This window comes from Protopterus annectens, chromosome 1.part1, assembly GCF_019279795.1.
Source record: "Protopterus annectens isolate FY-2018-M chromosome 1.part1, PAN1.0, whole genome shotgun sequence".
Classification (NCBI taxonomy): Eukaryota; Metazoa; Chordata; order Ceratodontiformes; family Protopteridae; genus Protopterus; species Protopterus annectens.
The window spans coordinates 1,702,456,770-1,702,474,516 of record NC_056726.1 but is presented as its reverse complement, the minus strand read 5'-3'; positions in this window follow the sequence as shown (position 1 = coordinate 1,702,474,516).

Below are 17,747 nucleotides of genomic sequence, written 5' to 3'. Positions count from 1 at the left end.
AAAAATGAATCTAGCACCATACAAGCAAGTCCAACCTTCTTTTATTGTGGCAACACCATAAAAATCAGACCGATTTCGGCAACTATGCTTTCTTCAGTGATACATACACAAGCACAGATCACTGTCATTTATACCATGATTAATTAACATTTGAGCATGATAAATCAGCATTTAAAGCAACGACAACCATCAAAAATCAGGGCTGTATTACAATACACATATTATAAATGGTCATTAAGCCCTGGAGAAAATAACCCCCCCCCAAGTTTAATAATCCAGCCCCTCTCCTTTTTATTTAATATGGCTTGCCACCCTGATTTGTTTATTCTGTCCCCTCATACTTTATCAATAATCATAAAGTGAAATTTAGCATTGTTATGTTTGAGACCATGTTTATATAGGGCATTTGATGTATGTTTATTCCGAATGTCACTTAGATGTTCAGACATACGAATATGCATAGATCTCGAAGTCTGCCCTACATAAAAGGCAGAGTATGAACAAGTCACTAAATGTACCAGCCAGTCTGATTCACAGTTCACAAAAAACCCAATGTCATATACTCTGCTAGTATTTTTACAAGAAAATTGTTTTGTTTTTAACATATGTCTACATAATAAACAGTGCCCACACAGGAATGAACCAATTACTGTCTCACCAGTCAAAGTGAGCTGTTGTCCCATACCTTGGTCCCTATTACCCAATTTGTATTGGTTAAAATAAGAGCCCAACGTCCACCCTCTCTGATATGAAAACTGGCATTTGTCTGTAAGCAAACTAGACAATTCTTCATTGGCAAACAAAATATTCCAATTTTGATTAATAGCGTCCCTAATGATGTTAAAGTTCCTACCATACATGGTGACAAACCTAATAATGTTTTCATCACCACCCTTTTTGCCATGATATTTCAGCATTTCAGACCTATCCCGACCAGCCACCCACTTTTTGGCTGACATGATATTACTATGATGATATCCTCTAACCAAAAATCTCTGTGTGAGATCATCCTCGAAATATTCATAACTATCTGAAGTAGAACAAATTCTTTTAACCCATAAAAAATGAGACAGTATATTTTCAGTTACATGGCGTGGGTGTAAACTAGTAGCAAACAAATTATTATATTGTGGATAATAGCGAAATAACTTGGATGACAATGTATTGTCATTATTTCTTGTAACAGTTACATCCAAAAAATGTATCCATTGCATATCCATATTAAGAATTAATTCAATTCCCCACTTGTTTTCATTCTGGTATTGAACAAACTCCAATAAATATATTTCATCACCACACCAAAATAACCAACAGTCATCAAGAAATCTTCTCCAGATATCTATTTTGGGCATAACAATATTGTGTAAATTATCATATATAAGCATATCCTCTATGTAACCCATAAACAAATCGGCATATATGGGGGCAAAAGATGCCCCCATAGCCATTTCCTGAACCTGCCAATAACAGTCTCCTTGAAAATATAAAACATTTTTGGTTAACACATGTTCTACCATTCATATTAACAATGTGTTGAAACCTGGTGGATAAATATCCACTTTCTCCAATCAATATTTGACAGCTTCTAAACCAACCCAATGTGGGATACTGGTATATAATGCTGTCAAATCTAATGTGCACAGTAGCCAATGTGACTCCAACTGAGAATCTTCTATTATTCAAATAAATTCAGTTGTATCCTGAATTCTTGATCTAACTACCCTTAACAAATGCCGCAGATGTTGAGTCAAGAAGACTGAAAGTGGTTCAGTCAGGGATCCGATACCAGACACAATTGGCCTCACCGGAGGCTTCTCCAAATTTTTATGAATTTTGGGTACAAATAAAGGATTTGTTTTTCGGGATCATCAACTATTAACTGTTGTTTAGTATATGATGAGCTCACTCCCTCATCACATGTCAAGTCCAAAAATGAGTCAATTTCTTGTTTGAAACAAAAAGGTGGGGTCAAGTGGCATAAACATAGTGTCTGGTATCCTTCAACTGCCTATATGCTTCTGATATATAGTATTAAGTGTCCATGACCACCACTGCCCCACCCTTATCAGCTGGTACAATTACAATATTTGTATTGTTTTTCAAATTCTTAAATGCCTGTTGTTCCTCAGCTGTTAGTTTCTGAGTCAATATCCTAGCTTGACAATTCTTAAAATGCAAATCCTTAATAACTGATTCCTGAAATATTGATACAGGTTTGTCCATAGGGGGCATAAATTTTGACTTTCGAAAACGAAAATCAATAGATCTTTGAGCCCTATCCTGTGAACCAAAATATAATTTTAAATTAAGAGTACAACAAAATGTCAAAAAAATCATCAACCACACTATCCTCATTAACAAAAAAGTGAGGGATGCATTTAAGTCTTTTATTCAATAGCTGTTGTTCAACTTATGTTAAAGTCACAGAGGAAATATTATGAACATTATACACATTGTTCAAGGATGCCCTAAGGTCTGTAACGACATCTCCACATTGTTTATGCTTTTAATGCTTTCTACCTCCTCTGTGTCACTTGTCTCTAAAGGGTAGTCCATACCCCATTGCTTCTTACAAATAGGGGACTCCTGAGTAAGAACCTGTTCAACATCTGTGATTGATGAGTCATCCCCTGATGTGCTATTGTATTCTGCACAAGATTTTCTGAGAATCGACCTGGGTCTTTTTCTCTTAGATCTTATTACTGTACCACCCCCTTGGAAAATTTAACACTTTTCCTAAAATCAAAAGGTTCCCCCGTTCATAGTCTTTAATGTCAAAATTGAATTTTTGAATCTTTTTATTTTTTCAGGGCTTTTTCTAATACTAATAAATCCTTGGTCAGCTTGGTTAGACATACCTGATATTGGATTTGCCCCTCAAAAGGTCTCAATTCCTCACAAACATGCTGCACATCTGCATAATTATTGCCTATCATACTCTCATAATATGATGACAAAATATTGACAAATGTCATTAATGCACCTTGCTGTGCTTGAGTCCAATCTTGAGTTAATGTATCATTTACCATACCAACATAAGGTAATATTCGGACCCTTAAGCATCTTGGTGTAATATTCTTAGCCTGATAGGCTTTGAATAATTTCAAATGCCACAAATTGGTATATAGAATCGTCATACTCCTGTTTAACTTGCCAAATAAATTTGTACAATGATCGACCACATTATGAACACCTGCATCTCCCTTTTGCTCCCCAGTTTTTCCTAATCCAAAGGCCTGTAAGTCATGCTTGTCCGCAGACAAACCCTGTAAAGTGGTGACCAAATCCATCCCAAAAACAGCCCAAATTCAACCTTCAAATGAATAAAATGTCCTGTATAAGTTTGGATATCCCCAGAAAGAACACCTTCAAGCAGTAGTGCAATGCATTAACATATGTCACAAATAACTGTGTTCAAGTAATGTTTATACCATATAGGATATGTCTGCCTAGTACAAATTTTCAAAATGTTAATAACTGATATTCATTTAAACATTTCTCAACATTGCACAAAAAAATGTTTACATTAAAACACTCAGCAGATCTTCTATTCCAATATAGTAATACTTATTTTTGTCAATACATTAAACAGGGTTAGGAGGGTGGCCTAATGGTTAAGGTGTTTGATTACAAACTCACAGAGCAATGTTTGAGTCTCACAAGGGATAATTGACTAAACTTAAAATAACTCACAAGGGCAGTTCACCTAGTACTAACCTATGTTAAACCAAACCATTGCAGTTAGTATGCAATATCCAAAATCTTGGGGGTTCAGACTGATGTTAAACTTCACTATATCAATTCCCAAACAGGTATGGTATGATAAGCTCACAAATATATCATACAAAATACAGACACTATAGTTGGAATATTGTGCCCGAAAACAGTCCATAAATACTAATAACCAACCCTATATTTTGGTTTGTATAGCCATTACAAACAATGCAGGTTCGTCCACTTCATGGGCCAAAAATACCAGTTTGTATATATATTTCAACCAAAATATTCAAGATTTCCTCATACAATCACAAGTTTCCAACACAATAGTGTTCATAACTTATGCAATATGTCACCAACACTTTAGGCCCGAAAGATGTCCAAAGACGGAAAGATATGATACGTGAAGCAACAGTTCCAAATGGTAATCAAAAATATATAAGTTTCTCAATATGCTGTACTTAGTTGGCACAACCACCAAACCTAAAGAACAATTCGCATCCAAACTTGTATTTCACTTGAATATATCAATTCTGAACTCAGGTAATCATTATAGACTCGTCTTCTTCACAAGGCCCCAAATCAATAGTTTCTATGTCTACATTGTTTGAAATTCCACTTATATAATCATGTACTTCACAAACAGTTGTATTCCTGGCAATTGCTATATATCACCAGCCAATATTGACTCAAGAAGTGTTCAAACAGCCAAAGTTATAAAGCAGATAAAGCAGGTGTAGTTCAAAAGTGAAGAGCCACCATATGAATTACCAAATATGCTATGAAAAATTAACACAGCAAACTTGAACTATATTCCCCAACATACAAAACATTGTATGTCTAACCAAGCATCCACGACCCTTCAGTCCAATTCTGTTACCCAGGATAAACCAATGACTGCTGCAACATTTTCCACCCAACGATCAATCTGTTTCACCTTAGACTCCACGGGTACGGCAATGAATGCCAAAACGTCATCGACCCAAGTATCTCAACTGACAGTTATTTCTCACCTCAATGCCATGGGAAAAAAGCTCCAAGTAGCTGGTATAACTCCATCCATGCCCAAATAGTCATTCTTCATCATTGTCCGTTGTAACGAACAACCCAAAATGCAGGCAATCCTGACTCATGCCTTAACTGACAACCAATTCCCTCTTCAGCAATAATGGAATGGCTCTCAAAATGTCTAGTACAGCATTATAATCACCCAAATATACTCCTTGACACAGTTCGCTATAACGTTCAACCCAAAAGGCAGGAATCCAACTGGGTGGCACATATAATATACTAAACACAGCCGCAATGATAAAAATAGATATCTTAGGTGATTCAGCCACAGATCCTTACACCATGCTTACTCAAAGACCCACAATGAGGTAAAGCAATGATCAGATCTAAAAAAAAAAACACAGCTGCAGGTAAGGCTGATGCAGAGGCCAAAATCCTCAGTATAACTCAAAAAACAAAGCCAGCACCCTACAAGAAAGTATGTCACCAACACTTTAGGCCCAAATGATGTCCAAAGACAGAAAGATATGATATGTGAAACAATAGTTCCAAACGGTAATCAAAAATTATATATGTTACCCAATAAGCTGTAATTAGTTGGCACAACCACCAACCCTAAAGAACAATTCACATCCAAACTTGTATTTCACTTAAATATATCAATTCCAAACTTAGATAACCATTATAGACTCGTCTTCTTCACAAGGCCCCAAATTAACAGTTACTATATCCATGTTGTTCAAAATTCCACTTATATAATCATGTACTTCCCAAACAGTTGTATTCCTGGCAATTGCTATATATCACCAGCCGATATTGACTCAAGAATTGTTCAAACAGCCAAAGTTATAAAGAAGAAAAAGCAGCTGTAGTTCAAAAGCGATGAACCAACTTATGAGTTACCAAATATGCTATGATAAATTAACAGTTTTCAGGTTAGTGTTGAATTCAGGGCTGTGTTACAAGTTTCTGTGTTTGCCCATACCTTACTTGGATAGAAGGAAGTTTCTCTGTTCACTGTGAGAGAGGGAGCTTTGAGCAGCCTATCTGTCCCTGGAGGAGTGATTTCAGCCCAGTAATTAGTAGTTTATTGGCCATTTTGGGCTAATTTCTATCTCTTTCATTTCCCTGCTATAAAACCCACAATTGCACGGTTTTGCATGCCGTGCAGCGCTGGTTAGCTAAGGTATAAGTATTCCCGGCTCCACAAAGTGTACTCTTCAATTTTTCCCTTGGAACTAGACAAACTTTCAACTTAAGCACTGAAATCATTCACTTCTCATCGCTGCACTTGCCCAAAACTCATAGCAAGCATTAATAAATGTTAGCACTAGACCCCCTATACCGTAGAGAAGGACAAGGCTCTCTATTCGATCTTACCAGCCAATCAGTAAAACAGTTCACTGCACCTATCCAGGAATGTCCAAAGGGCAGTTTCAGGTGTACTCTCCAGTCCAACTGGTGAATCTGGGCATTTTGAGGCAATGTTACAATTGTCTCATGTACACAGACAACCCTCTCCTCCTTCCATGAAACACTAATACATGTGAGAGATGCAATTATCCAGCCAAATTGGAGGCTAAACTCTCTCAACCCAAGACTGGACCAGGCAGTCAAGAGGAGAAATGAATTACTTGCATCACACCACCAGTCTCACATAGACCTATGAAACCAGCACTGGCAAAAAATACACATAAATACACAAAAACATACTCGAAAACTCTAAATAAAAATTTGCGAAAGCAACAGACCTCCAAAGCAGACATCCAAGCAACCTCCACCCTCCCAACACAAACCATGAAACACATACTTCACAAAACCAGTGCCACACAATCACAGCCCTTAATGCAAAATAACATACCCAACACACTAGTAATAGGTGACTCTATATTCAAGCATACTGACGTCCTACTCACTAGGCTGAACAAGGAGAAGATCACTGTTTGTTGCCTGTTGGGTGCCGGGATAACACAAGCACTCAGGTCACTCCAGAACAAGTACAAATATGACTCTGTCATTGTCCATGTTGGTGTGAATGACCTGAGCCGTACCTCCCTGGACTACATGAAAAGAGACATGGTGGAGCTCTATGATCATGTAGCCCAGGCTGGTATGACCCTGACCCTGAGTAGCATCCTGCCCTCACCAAGAATGATACCATGGTATAGAGAAAATGTTATCAATTTCAACAATTGGCTAAGCTTCTGGTGTCATTCAAAGGGGATCCAGTGTCTGTCAGCCTGGGATGACATGCTCGACAAGCCACGCTGCTTTGCTAGAGACGGCTTGCACCTGTAACCTTTAGGCTTTCAAATACTGGCCAAGGCTCTTGCCACCCCCATAGTGCCTTTTTTAGGCAAGGCTCAAAAGACAAACCCACTGCCATAAATAGCACAAGTAAAAAAAAACTGAGGGTAATGCTGCTCAATGCCAGAAGACTAAACCTCAAAATGCATGCACTCGAGGCACTACTCAGTATGGAGAAAATTGATATATGTGCAGTAACAGAAACCTGGTTTAAGGCTCCAGAGAGCACCCCAGCACTACCAGGCTACAACTCATACCATACATTTCAGCCACAAAACCCGGACCGAAATACAAAAGGCAGGGGAGTATCCATATTCATCAAAGATACCCACACCTCCAGGTTAGTGGTACAGCACGATGCTTCAGAAATCATCCACGTGTAACTAAGAATGGACAAAACTGCTATTCAAATTATAGTTTGCTACAGATCACCCACCATGTTCCAGGACCCCCACTCTGCATTCCTGAAAACACTGGGAAACATAAAGGTCCTACCAAACACCCTGATATTGGGTGATTTCAATTACCAAAACAATAACTGGGAGAACTAATCAAGTACGAACTCCCTGGCTCAACATTTCCTAGAATTTATAAACTCAAACACCTTGAATAAACTGGATAACAGCCCCACAAGAGGTGACAACATATTGGACTTGGTAATCACCAACATGGGCGACCGGTGTTCCACACCGGAGGTCAACCTCTTGCTGGTTAGGTCTGACCATAAATGAATCACTCTTTATATCCACATTCTGCCATCACCCCCACTCAAAGAAACCACCGTGAAAAAACTTTTCAAAAGCAAACTTCATATTACTTAAGACCGAGGTGGAAAGTTTCAAAGCCCCTATGCTAAAGGATAACGCTGTCCAAGCTGCAAAATCCTTTACTAATGCACTCTACGGGCACCTACAAGAATGCATGTATCGTGCTATCCCAAACAAAACCAAGACTCACTCCTCCAAGAAAAGGAAACCAGTCCAGTGGTCCCCTGTCATAAACAAGCTATACAACAGAAGGAGGAAACTAGTACAGAAAAGAGTAAAATCCCAAGAAGGGAAGGCATCCCTGATCAGTATCAACAAGAACTACGTTTCCTCATAAAATCATCCAATGCTAGCTTCGAAAGAAAAATTGCCATGGACTCCAAAGATAACCACAAGGCATTCTTTAGCTATGTCAAGAATCTAAGTGGCAATTCTCAGATCTGCTCGGAGTTAGTGCAGAATGGCACAAAATACACAGAACCAACTGATATCGCCAATGTCCTGGCAGACAGGTTCACTGCAAACTTCACCCCCCTCTCACCCCCAAAAGGGCCCATAACTATACCAGAAGAATGTAGTGCCCCTGAAATCACAGACACTCAGGTTAAAACAGCCATCTCCAAAGCCAAAAACACAGCATCAATGGGACTGGATGGTGTCCCAGGCTGCATCCTACATGAGCTCAAAGATGAACTAAACCCTTACCTAAACACACTGTTTAAACTCAGCCTCTCCACAAGCTATGTGACCACAGAGTGGTGCACAGCAATGGTTATTCCACTCCACAAAGGTGGAGCCACAACGGACCCCGGGAACTATCACCCTATAAGCCTGACTAGCTTGGTCTGCAAAGCTATGGAGCGCATCATCATGGATCTCATTAACAGAGGCATTGGAAACCTCCAAACACTGGATCCAACCCAGTTCAATCTTGTTAAGGGCAGATCATGCCTCCTAAACCTGGTGGACTTTTTAGAGACAGTTACCAAGGCTATAGATGAGGGAAAGGTGGTCCACACAGCATACCTAGACCTTGCAAAGGCCTTCGACACCATTCCCCACTCAGGTATTATAGACAAGCTCACCAGCCTGAACATGAACCCCTACATCATGAGATGGGGTGCCAACTGGCTCATGGACAGAACCCACATGGTAAGAGTTGCAGGAGCTAGGGCTGACTCTAAATTGGTTATAAGTGGCATTCCCCAGGGCTCAGTCCTAGGACCCCTCCTGTTCGGCATATACTTCTCAGAGGTACAGGCAAGCACAGGACGACTATGGCTCACCAAGTTCACAGACGACTGCAAACTAGGGGCTATAATTGACTCTCCGGCTGACACAGACATCCTCCAAAAGTGTTTCACTGAGACAGATACCTGGTATCAAAACCATGGTCTCAAGCTAAATGCCAAAAAGTGCATAGTCATCCCCTTTGGAAAAAAACAAAGTACCCACAAACTACCACATAGGTGGTTGTCCTCTAAATATGGAAGATGTAATAAGGGATCTGCCGACCCAAGTAGATAGTAACCTCTCCTTTGATAATCACATTGCCAAAGTGGTTAGAAAATCCTTCTATGTGGCCCACCTAATCACAAATGGGTTTGCATCCAGATCGAATGAGGTCATTGGGCCCCTCTACGCTTCACTCATCAGACCCATCATAGAGTACAATGCCCCATTTGGGATGTACCTTACAAGACACCTGCAACAACTGTAAAGACCTCAGAAGTTCCTCACCAAGAGGATCACTGGCCTCAAGCAGATGCCCTATGCAGCTTGACTGAAGAAACTCCAGCTGTACTCGGTTGCATACCACCTACTCATAGGTGATCTCTGCCTGACATACAAGGCCATGTCCAATCCAAAATTGATGGACATGCTCCACCTAAAGAAAACCATATCCCCTCGAGCAACATGCTCCAGGGATCTAAACCTCGCCGTAACAATAAATAAGACATGTTGAAGGGATAGATTCCTGTCCCAGAGACTTCCCATGCTCTGGAACAAGATTCCAATCTACATTAGGCAGAGCACCTCACTAACCCTCTTCAAGAGAAACCTTGACGAGTGGATGGGAAACAAAAGTTTATCCCAGGGATTACTTCAATGACTCTGTTAGACAGAGGCACAGGGAACTAATCTAAGGGTGGAGCGGAAGCCAACACATTCCAGCTAGGCTTATAAATGCCTTCAGGCAGATAACCTAGTACCTACCTATGAACCTATGAACCTATGAACACAGCAAACTTGAAGTATATTCCCCAACATACAAAATGCTGTATGTCTAACCAAGCATCCATGGCACTTCGGTCCAATTCTGTTATCCATGATAAACCAATGACCGCTGCAATGTTTTCCACCCAACGATCAATCCATTTCACCTTACACTCCACTGGATAAACATACATGAAATGCCCTATATAAACATACTCTCAAACATAACAATGCTAAATTTCACTTTATGATTATTGATAAAGTATGAGGGGACAGGATAAACAAATCAGGGTGGCATGTCATATTAAATAAAAAAGAGAGGGTTTGAATCATTAAACTTGGGAGTTTATTTTCTCCAGGGCTTAATGACCATTCATAATGCATGTATTGCAATACAGCCCTGATTTTTGATGGTTGCTGTTGCTTTAAATGTTGATTTATCATGGTTCAAATGTTAATCATGGTATAAATGACAGTGATCTGTGCTTGTGTATGTATCACTGAAGAAGTCAAAGCTGCCAAATCTGGTCTGATCTTTATGGTGTTGCCACAATAAAAGAAAGTTTGACTTGCTTATATGGTGATGGCTTCATTTTTTGAGTTATACTGAGGATTTTTGCCCCCTGCACCAGCCTTACCTCTGGGGGGGGTTTGGATCTGGGCTACCTCACCCATATACCTTTATTGCCTGCTGTCTGAGGAAGAGAGAGCACTATGTGACTGATATTGGCCTGGAGACAGCCTTGGACAGTACTATGAGTTATGCAGTACAGTTTGCAGGCAATTAGATTTGCTGGCTACAGCAATTACAGTGTTACAGTTGACTGCAGTGACCTTAACATAGACAATCATTGCGTACAGCTCTACTGCAGTGAGTTTGACAACACAATCTTGCTGAACAACATTTTGCTTATGGTTCTTGGTATAGTTTTTGTTTTACTGAAATACAGTTTTTGTTGTTTATTTATTGCACTACAGCTCTACAGCTCTAATTGCATATATATTGCACTACAGTTTTTCTTGTATATGCTTTATTACAGTAAATGCTTTACTCTTTCTTGCTTATTGCACTACAGTTAGCACACCAAATCCGTACTTACCATGCTCATGGCAACACCTGGCCAGGTGCCTGGCATGGGATTCAACATTGTTAGCCCTCTCAACTGCTGCTGTAAGGAGAGAAGCACACCATTATGCTCATCAGTTCTGTAGACATTCAACTTGCATATTTATAAAACAGAGGTTAAATTACTTAAATATTTGTGGGGCATTCCCTGCCCTTGCTCCTTGGACACAGGTGTCCAAGGTTCCTCCCTTTCTCCTTTTCAGGTTGTCATGGGGGTGATGATACTTCTCACCTGTACAGAGGATACCAGTAACACTGGTGAGTTCCCTGGCCAAATGGTCCCAGGCCTCTGCCTTACATTCTAAGCCCTGAAATCCACCCTGTATCAACCAGGGTGCATGTTTTTTAACAAGGAACCCAGCCATGACCCTGGACTCCTGAATGCCCCACCTCTGTGCCCGAAAGCACACACCTTCACCAACACCATCAACCATACCAATAGTTAAATGAACTCCAATGAATGTTGCTGAGTTCTCACCTATTGTGCTTAATATAGGCTGTTTTCCCACCCTTACATGTCATTAAGCAACATTCCAAAAAGCACTGCACCACTTAGCAGCATGCAAACCAGCTAAGCGAAGCCAAGCAGCAAGAAAACTTGCACAACCAAGGTTTTAGTGAGGCTTAGCACTGTGCAAACATTAGTAGCTGTTAGCTTGTTTGTGCACTGCTTAGCATGAATGAGCAGTGCTTAGCAGAATGTAGCAGTGCCAAATTCACAATAGTTTCATAAAATTAATATAAAATACTACAATTGTTTGTGGTCATATTCTGCCCCTTATGGGGTTGAACCTAGGACCTACTGCGCATAAGACTGCAACTCTACCCATGTATCTAGTTGGATGTTATAAAAGCTAATATACCTTCACATATACTACTAGACCATATGTTAGCATTGCTGAGCACCACGCTGTGCCATGGAAATACACTTAAACATACCTATAATTAAATAATTACATCCAGTTTCTGTTTTTAGATGTCTGGCATGTGTCAGCTGTCTATAATGTGAGCATTTCTAAGCTGCATGCCACACTGTGCAAAAATGCTTAAATACACCTATACATACATAATTAATTACATTCAGTTTCTATTTTTAGATGTCTGTCAGGTGTCAGCTGTCTATATCTGAGCACAGCTTGGCATTGCTGCACTCCACACCATGCTGTGCAAACATGAGGCAATAATAAAAAAAGATAAATTACTAATATCATAACACATCATATAAATGACATATTATAGCTGACACACTTCACAACATTACAACTGTGGTGACGAGCATTACAGGGAGCCTCACATTCATCTGCAGCCATGGCTAGCTGCTACACCTCTGCCTACACTGATCCAATATCCATGTTCCTCTGCTTTCACTTGGCAGCCTGCCATCATTAATATTCATGGCACGCTACCAACGGGGAACCTTGGCCATGTACATGGATACATTCCGTGTAGGCTCTACACAGTGCCTACATGGTTTTTATTAAATCCTGGGGAGGATCTTTTAAGTTAAAATGCATTCTTGGAAACTAGCACAGATGCATACAGCTGCAGGTTTAAAAAATGTGCTGAAGAACATATGCAATGTGACAACTCACCAGGCTACACAAAACAAAATATGAAGTTATAGGAACATAAGAGTTGTTTGTTTGTCTTTCGGCTTTTTCCCGGTAAGGAGTCACCACAGCAGAACTCCAGTCCGCTAATGATTGGCAGTAGATTTTTTACGAAATGCTGAGGTGCCAGCTCAATGCCCAACCTTCAATGAAGGCACACCCATTTATGCACGCATGTCTTTTGAACGCTACCCAACCATGGGGAGGACATGCAGACTCCACACAGAAGGCACTCCCAAGCCAAGCCGAGAATCAAATAGGAGAACCTCTTGCTGTGAGGTAACTACGCTACTGCCACACCACCATGGCATATATAGGAACATGAGTCATATTTACTAATAGTTGGACTTTGTGTTGCTCATGCTTCTACAGATCTGGAAAGTGCAAGTATATCAAATCTGTGCAGTTGGATAGCATTCAAAAATAAGCAAAACACTAAATGAGAAAATAAAAAGAACACAAAACAGTGTCTACTAATGCTTGAAACTTGCATCAATCGTGACTTTTTTCAGACCTACTAGTAGGTCATAAAATCGGGTCTATATTAGATAATCAAACTTTCAAAAGTTCGACTGTCATATGGTCGACACCATATGATCAAAGTTTTGAAAGTTAGAATGTTTTAATCAAGATCTCTGTACAGCATGGAATGGGAAGATTTCCCTTTTCTGCACTGTAGTGCGATCTCGGAGTTGGTATATTTAAAGAGCGGAGGGTGTGGGGGATGCAGCCCCCCACATGGGGGGGTGCAGGGGGGCTTGACCCCCCTGCTTAAAATGTTCAGGTAGGTTATTTGTGTCATTTATTTTATTAGATATTCAAACTTTTAAAAGTTTGATCATATGGTGTTGACCATATGACAGTCGAACTTTTGAAAGTTCGATTATCTAATATAGACCCACAAAATCATTACATTTGAGAAATATTCAAAAAATAAGAACAGGATCAACATGAAAGGAAAAGAAGGTTATTTCTACTACAGCTTAAAACATATCACTCAGATGCTTTCTATCCAGCTAGGGGCAGTCATGTCATAACACCACTGCAGTTGCATAGTTTGGGTGGGGCAAAGGAGACCACAGCCCTAAGCACAATGTGTTGGAAACCATGATCTGGTTAGCCATCCATTATCTCAACTGCTCCTAATGCAATACTGTCTTTTAAAAGCTGGTATTGCATTTTCGGTCAAACCATAGAGCTGTAGTGTTCTGTGTGTGGTCTAAATGAAACACCTGCTTGCTACATTGTAATTATAAAAAAGCAGTTTGTTACAGTTTATTTATAAATTTATTTAACTAAAACTTGAGTGCTGCAGTGCTCTGTGTAGAATATAAACTGCAGCAACTGTATAAGCAGTTTGCTACAGTTTGAAAGAAAAGTTTTCTTTTTTTTTTATTAATATTATAACTAAAATCCGAGTGCTATAGTGCACCATGGGCCATAAACTTTGCTACAGTTTAAAAGAAAAAAAAAATTATTTATGTATTTATTTATTACTATAATGCAAGGAACGATGGTTAGAAGCAGGTCACAGAAACAGGACTTGAATAGCTTGGGCATGTCCTGTATTTGGCCACAAACTTGGTGTGCCAGCAAAATAAACTGACTTTGTTTTGGGGGGGGTGCAGATTGGGTACTGCCTGGTGGAAGTATCTTGCTAGTTTTAAGTCAGCTAAGGGGATGAGGCACTGAATTGTGGGAATGCAACAGAGAACTGGTTGAGACAGCTATGCTTCTGCGTCACTGCACTTGGCTAGCTTAAAATCATCACAAAACAAAATATGAAATGAAAGAAACTCATTATGTTTTCTCAAGAAGTGGTAGCTGTCAAGTCATGTCATCAGTGAAAGGTTATTTTTCTTGAGGGTAGAATGCACAGGCTAAACCAGTAAATGGCTTAAACTGAGAGCTGTTGTGAGTAGAAATGCAATTTGTCATACAGGCAGCATAACATCTTTGAAGTCTATTTTAAGCAACATTTCCCTGACCCCACTAATAAAGCTGTAGTGTAGTCAAAAAGCCACAATGGAAATTAAAAGAAAACAGAAACAAAGTGTAACTGTTAAAGAGAGTGTGAATATTGATGAAACTGAATGCATCATCTGCATTCATTTTCCACTATTTCCAGTAACTCACTGGTGACAAGTTACTATTCTAATCTTACTTTTATAAAAAATAATGATTTTATTTAAAACTAGGGCTACCAAAACGACTGCACTTTCATGGCTGATGCTGCCAGCCATTTGAATGTGCAGCTGTGATGGGTGTTTTCTTGTGATATGTTGTTGGGGCAAAAGCCAGGTCAGGAAGCTTCCATGCATGAAAGCATGAATTAAATCATTAATTTCATTTCTGCCATTTTTCATACAAAAATATCCATATTCTTAATTAAGAGTACATGTAGCTTGTAAGGGGAAATGTGTCTTTTTTTTTTCCTCGATACTGTAAACACTCAAGTTTACTGGCTCGACAAGCAACAATAAAGAAATAGCATAACCATTCAGGTAATACCAATACTTAAAGAACGTAGCATTATGTAATCATTACTCATTAATTGTTTCTGAGTGGCCGTCATCAGTGTACTTGCTGTGATATTATGAGCTATCACAGCATTCAGCCACCTTGCAGAAACTGCCTTACTTTTTAAGAACAAGTAAAAAAATCATGAAATGCCTTTTTAAGTGGCATTTGCAAATTCCAAAAGTAGAATCATGACTCAATGAGGGCAGCAACCACACTGCAAAGGTGTTAAGCTAAATGCTTCAAACATTTGGGTTTACCTCTCTTTAAACTAAATATCTACTACTATTTTTGCTTTAAATGTAAGAATATGTCTTCATTTTGTATTTCAATATATTAAGTGCCTGTAAACTTTAAACCACTAATTTATCCCCAATGGCATTATATATTAAGTCTGTATTTCAGAAATACCATATATGTTCCCATACATATGAATATGCTACATCCTGAATGCCATTCCAATGCATATTTTTGGCAAGGACAAAACAAAAAAAAATACATATTGTCAGTAAAGAAAATTCATTGATCACCACAATGCTATTATTTACTGGTTTAACAAATTCAGAAATTAAAGCTCTACATCAACAAATTCCCCAAAGCAAATGTCTCCTAAATCATCTGAAATGAACATATTTAACATCATCCTTTTTGAGTTTATGCTGTACCCTGAAATCCTTTCAAATTCTCCCTTTAGAAAACTAAACTTTAAAACAAGTGCTTACTACTGTGGATAAAGTGGCATCCGATAATATTTAATTCCAATGAGAATTATTAATACTGCCTGTTATTGGCCACTGAATTATACTCAGGAATAAAAGTATTTGTTTGCTGTACCTGGTTCATAGTTTAGTACTAAGCTAACTGCCCTTGCGAGCCATTTTAAGCCTAGCCAATTATCCCTTGTGAGACTCAAACCCTGCACCTTGTGTTTGTAAGGCAAACACCTTAGCCATTAAGCCACCCTCCCAACCCTTTAAGCCACCCTCCCAACCCCTAGATCTTTTTATTAGCTGTTCATCTCTACTAATATTAGCTACTCTTATTAAATATTAATTAAAAGGTTCAAAGAGTAACAGTATAGGTGAATCACCTATTTTATACAGTCGGCATTATCAAACTAGTCTAATAAATTATTAAAATGTTGGGCGGGATTCACGAAGGCTTGCACGGAGTTTAAGAGACATGTAAGACTCCGTGCAAGCCTCGCGATACAGGAACAGCCCTAAACTCCATGTAAGAGACTAGCTAAAACGTCTCTTACATGGACTGGGCGTGGATATGCTAAATACCCCACTTGCAGCCGAAAGGCATGCAAATGAGGTATATGAGCGATCCACGAAATGCAAACCAGCCCGTGTAATGGATGTGTTAGCTGCAGAAATGTACTCAGTTGACAACTGAGTACATTTCTGCAAATAACACAATGGAGCCATGTCGGCCCCAAATAAAGCATGCATATGATTGAGGCAGCATGCCAATGGCCAAATATGTGGCCATAGGCAAGTTACCCCTATGCAAATATGAGTAATTAATAATTTTTTTAAACCCAGCACAACCCCGCACACACGGGGTGCACTTCATGAAACATAAAAATGAAGCTTATAAACCCACAAATGTGGGTTTTATGCAATACATGCACTTACAATGCAGGGACCAGAAGACCTAAAACAAGATGGCCACCGTTTAGTGGTTGCTAAGGGGGGAAGCCAAGTCTAAGACATGTAACTAAGCATTAGTAGGCAATCCTATGTAAATGAGTGTGAGGATACTGAATCACAGTGTCACATAGGAAATGAGCACATTCCGTGTAGTGTAAGACTAACTAAAGGGGGAGGAACAGAGTAAGAGATAGATGATATCAGAGGGGGGAATGTCTGAAGGAAATACAGTGTATTAGAGGACAATGTTATGTGACAGATGTCAGATACACATCATGGAAATGGGTGTGCCAGAAGCTAAGCATGTGAAAGCCAAGAAATGGAAGGTGCACACTATTGCTAGACCCCAAGTTTCTTGCTGTGCGTGCATGCGCTGATGTGCACGCCAGGAGGTGCGAGTAGGGCATTGTGCACGTGTAAATGAAGGTGCGTGTGTAAGTCACACTAAGCATGTGGGGGCGTGTATACAGACTTCTAAGACTGTTTGCGCTGGTGTGTGCATGTTTTAACCCGAATAAGCAGATTCCACTCCATGGAAGCATGTGTGCACGCGTATAAGCCACTGTGAGCATGTTTTCGCTGGTGTGTGCATTGCTCCACCCAGAGGAAACAGAGAGGAAAAGGGAAACAACAGAAGTAGTAGGAAGCTCATAGGGAATACTGCTGGAGCTTGCAGGTGAAAGCAATTAGAAGCAGGCAATTACACAGGCAGAATCCTAGCCCAGCCCAGCACTTTAAAACTCTACAAACAGCAGTGTGTTTCTCTCAAGAGACACTGCAACACAGGAGTAAGCTACTGAAGTGAAAACTGAAA